This window comes from Theropithecus gelada, chromosome 11 (assembly GCF_003255815.1).
Source record: "Theropithecus gelada isolate Dixy chromosome 11, Tgel_1.0, whole genome shotgun sequence".
Taxonomy (NCBI): Eukaryota; Metazoa; Chordata; class Mammalia; order Primates; family Cercopithecidae; genus Theropithecus; species Theropithecus gelada.
This window is the reverse complement of record NC_037679.1, coordinates 10,478,678-10,483,510: the sequence shown is the minus strand read 5'-3', so window position 1 is coordinate 10,483,510 and position 4,833 is coordinate 10,478,678.

Here is a 4,833-nt window from a genome sequence, read left to right as displayed (position 1 = left end):
GCTTAAAAAAAAAAATCATGTATCAGTCCAGGCGTGCTGGCTCATACCTATAATCCGAGCGCTTTGGGAGGCCGAGGTGGGTGGATCGCCTGAGGTCAGGAGTTCAAGACCAGCCTGGCCAACATGGCAAAACTCTGTCTCTACTAAAAATACAAAAAGTTATCGGGGCCCGATGGCAGATGTCTGTAATCCCAGCTGCTTGGGAGGCTGAGGCAGAAGAATTGCTTGAACCCGGGAGGTGGAGGTTGCAGTGAGCTGAGATCACGCCATTGCACTCCAGCCTGGCTGATAGAGCAATACTCTGTCTCAAAAAAAATAAATAAATAAAAAGTAAAAAATAAAAATTAAAGGCCGGGCACGGTGGCTCAAGCCTGTAATCCCAGCACTTTGGGAGGCCGAGACGGGCGGATCACGAGGTCAGGAGATCGAGACCATCCTGGCTAACACGGTGAAACCCCGTCTCTACTAAAAAATACAAAAAACCAGCCGGGTGAGGTGGCGGGCGCCTGTAGTCCCAGCTACTTGGGAGGCTGAGGCAGGAGAATGGTGTAAACCCGGGAGGCGGAGCTTGCTGTGAGCTGAGATTCGGCCACTGCACTCCAGCCTGGGCGACAGAGCGAGACTTCGTCTCAAAAAATAAATAAATAAATAAATAAATAAATAAATATTTTAAAAAAATCAAGTATCGGCAAACCTTCTAAGGTTACATTTTATTTATTATTATTATTTATTTATTTTGAGACGGAGTCTCACTCTGTTGCTAGGCTGGAGTGCAGCGGTGTGATCTCTGCTCACTGAAACCTCCGCCTCCCAGGTTCAAGCGATTCTTCTGCCTCAGCCTCCTGAGTAGCTGGGATTACAGGCATGTGTCACTACGCCCGACTAATTTTTGTATTTTTATTAGAGACGGGGTTTCACCATGTTGGCCAGGATGGTCTCGATCACTTGACCTTGTGATCCGCCCGTCTCGGCCTCCCACAGTTCTGGGATTACAGGCGTGAGCCACTGCGCCTGGCCTATTTTTATTTTTTTAATATTTAATTTGTGTGGGTTCATAGGATATATATATATTTATGGGGTGCATGAGATTTTTTTTTTTTTTTTTGAGACGGCGTCTTCCCAGACTGGAGTGCAATGGCGCTATCTCGGCTCACTGCAAGCTCCGCCTCCCGGGTTCACACCATTCTCCTGCCTCAGTCTGCCAAGTAGCTGGGACTACAGGCGCCCGCCACCACGCCCGGCTAATTTTTTGTATTTTTAGTAGAGACGGGGTTTCACCGCGTTAGCCAGGATGGTCTTGATCTCCTGACCTCGTGATCCACCCACCTCAGCCTCCCAAAGTGCTGGGATTACAGGTGTGAGCCACCCGCCCAGCCTCATGATACGTTTTGATACAAGCATGCAAATGCATAATAAAATCATATCATGGAGAATGCAGTATACATCCCCTTAAGCATTTGTGTTAAAAACAATCCAATTATACTATTTTAGTTATTTTTAAATGTACAATTAAGTTATTATTTATAGTCACCCTGTTGTGCTACCAAATAGTAGGTCTTAAGGTCTTATTCATTCTTTCTTTCTTTTTTTTTTTTTTTTGTACCCATTAATCATCCCCACCTCCCTCCCTAAGGTTACTTTTTTTTGGTTGGGGGGAAAGGGTCTTGCTGTATCTCCCAGGCTGGAGTGCAGTCTTTACCCCCCGGGCTCAAGTGATCCTCTCACCTCAGCCTCCCGACTAGCTGGGACCGCAGGCGCATGCCACAACTCCTAACTTTTTTGTATTTGTAGAGACAGGGTTTCAACATGTTGCCCAGGCTGGTCTCAAACTCCTAGGCTCAAGTGATCTGCCCACCTTGGCCTCCCAAAGTGCTGGGATTATAGGTGTAAGGTTACTTTTTTTTTTTTTTTTTTGAATCAGAGTCTCACTCTGTTGCCAAGGCTGGAGTGGGTTGGTGTGATCTTGGCTCCCTGCAACCTCCACCTCCTGGGTTCAAGGGATTCTCCTGCCTCAGACTCCCAAGTAGCTGGGATTACAGGCACCCATCATCACACTCGCTAATTTTTATATTTTTAGTAGAGACGGGATTTCACCATGTTGGCCAGGCTGATCTCAAACTCCTGACCTCAGGTGATCCGCCTGCCTTGGCTTCCCAAAGTGCTGAGATTACAGACGTGAGCCACTGCGCCCCGCCAGTCACATTTTAAAGAGAAAAAAAAAGATGCTTATTGAGAGAACATTACTAACAACTGTTGAAATTGTTGAAGTTGGGCCGGGCGCGGTGGCTCAAGCCTGTAATCCCAGCACTTTGGGAGGCCGACACGGGCGGATCACGAGGCCAGGAGATCGAGACCATCCTGGCTAACACGGTGAAACCCCGTCTCTACTAAAAAATACAAAAAACTAGCCGGGCGAGGTGGCGGGCACCTGTAGTCCCAGCTACTCGGGAGGCTGAGGCAGGAGAATGGCGGGAACCCGGGAGGTGGAGCTTGCAGTGAGCCGAGATCCGGCCACAGCACTCCAGCCTGGGTGACAGAGCGAGACTCCGTCTCAAAAAAAAAAAAAAAAGAAATTGTTGAAGTTACAGCAAATCAGTAGAGTCAGTCAGTTGAGCCAGACAGCCTCTGAGTCTGTCTGTTTTTTTTTTTTGAGACAGAGTGTAGCTCTGTCGCCCAGGCTGGAGTGCAGTGGCACAATCTAGGCTCACCGCAACCTCCATCTCCTGGGTTCAAGCAATTCTCCTGCCTCAGCCTCCTGAGTAGCTGGGATTCCAGGTGCCTGCCACCACGTCCAGCTAATTTTTGTATTTTTATATTTTTAGTAGAGAGAGGATTTCACCATGTTGGCCAGGCTGGTCTCAAACTCCTGACCTTGTGATCCACCCGTCTTGGCCTCCCCAAGTGCTGGGATTACAAGTGTGAGCCACCACGCTCAGCTGAATCTGTAGTTCTAAACAATCTTCAACACATAATAGAAAATGTGAAAGAGACAGACCCAGGTACAAGAACGATATCAACTTCTGGAATTCATGATCAAGGTGGTCAGCTAAAGTATGTCAATGCCAGCAATTGTCCTCTTTTGGATTTAGCCCTCTAGGATTTTAATTTCCTTTTCTCTTGGATATTCTCTTATCTGAGGACAAGCCAGGCTCACCTTTCTTTTATTAAGTTACTTATGCATAGCTAGCATGTCACTTTCTTTGCCTTTCTTGGTTGGAATGGCATTTTCCCATGCATATATTTACATATATTTCTCAATATATTTACATAAAATGAATTTCTTCACTTTTTTATTTATTTATTTATTTATTTATTTTTTGAGATGGAGTTATGCTGCTGTTGCCCAGGCTGGAATGCAATGGTGTAATCTCGGCTCACTGCAACCTCTGCCTCCCAGGATCAAGCGATTCTGCTGCCTCAGCCTCTGGAGTAGCTGGGATTACAGGCGTACACCACCACACCCAGCAGATTTTGTATTTTTAGTAGAGACAGGGTTTCACCTTGTTGGCCAGGCTGGTCTCAAACTACTGACCTCAAGTGATTCACCAGCCTCGGCCTCCCAAAGTGCTGGGATTACAGGCGTGAGCCACACTGCCCTGCCCTCTGGTTTCTTTTATAACAAACACTTTAGGAATAAAAGCAACTACTCTTGCTTTGCTTATGGCTTTGTTTTGTTTTCTCCCTTTATGCCTCTCTCCTCTGAGACCTCTTTCAGTCTGTTCCCCGGATTAACATGCACAATCTGATGATGCCTGTCTTTCTATAGAAAGTATTTCTGTATAAATACTGGTTCACAAACCTACAGAAAGCACAGAAGTGTGAAGTAAGCACAGAAGTCTGTCACTGGGAGGGAAAGAATAATCACAAGGGTTTCAATCCTAAACAGGAAGCCAAGATAACAAGAGCTAGCGTTTACTGAGCACTTACTATGTGCCAGGCAAGGTTCTAATGCCTTACAGTACATATTTACTAACTTATTTCGTCCGGACAGTCACTCTATCAGACAGGTATTGCCCCAGATAAATGAAACAGAAGCAACTTGTCCAAGATCACACAGCAGAGCTGATTCCAGTGCCTGTGTTATATACTATTACATCCTCTTAGTCACTGAATTCTTCTATTAATTTGGGAACATTTCCTGCCACAAACGAGTGAGTCAAGAGGTAACTACAGCATGGCACTGATTATTCAAATTGAGGTGCTCACCATGCTCTAGAACCATGGATATGAGATGGCTTTACAGGCATGATCACTTTCAGCCCCGCATTTTAGGAATGAGGAAACAGATTTTCGAGATGTTAATTTGCCCAGTCACCCAGCTAGCAAGCAGAGGAGCTGGGCTGTTTGAATCCAAAGTCCACGACACTCCTAACCGCTGCTCAATGCTGCCCCACAAGAACGTCCAGCTGGCAAGACCCGGGGGCGGGCGGGGTGGAGAGGCTCGTTGCTCTCCCCGTTTCACCTTTCCGCTTCACGGCCGGGGGTGTGCTGGCTAAGTTCGCTCATCTGCCAAGCTTCGGGACACAGACCTATGTGAGCAAGTGATAAACAAATGCAAATAAATGTAACTTTCCACGTTAGCTAAAAATTCAGAGAACGTCAAGCCCAGGGAAATGGGACTGATCCCAGTTAGCCCGCGGCTCCAATCTGGTCCCCCGCCACCCCGAGCCTCGGGGCGAGAGAGGAAGCGGCTCCGGATGGAGAGTAAAGTGACAATCGGAGAAGGGCAGGCTGCCTTTCCTCCCGGGGGAGCCGAGGGGACCTGCAGAGGGCGGTTTCTCTCCGCTTTTCCTGTCCCACCCCGTCGGCCTGCCCCCCACCCCCTCCGGCCTC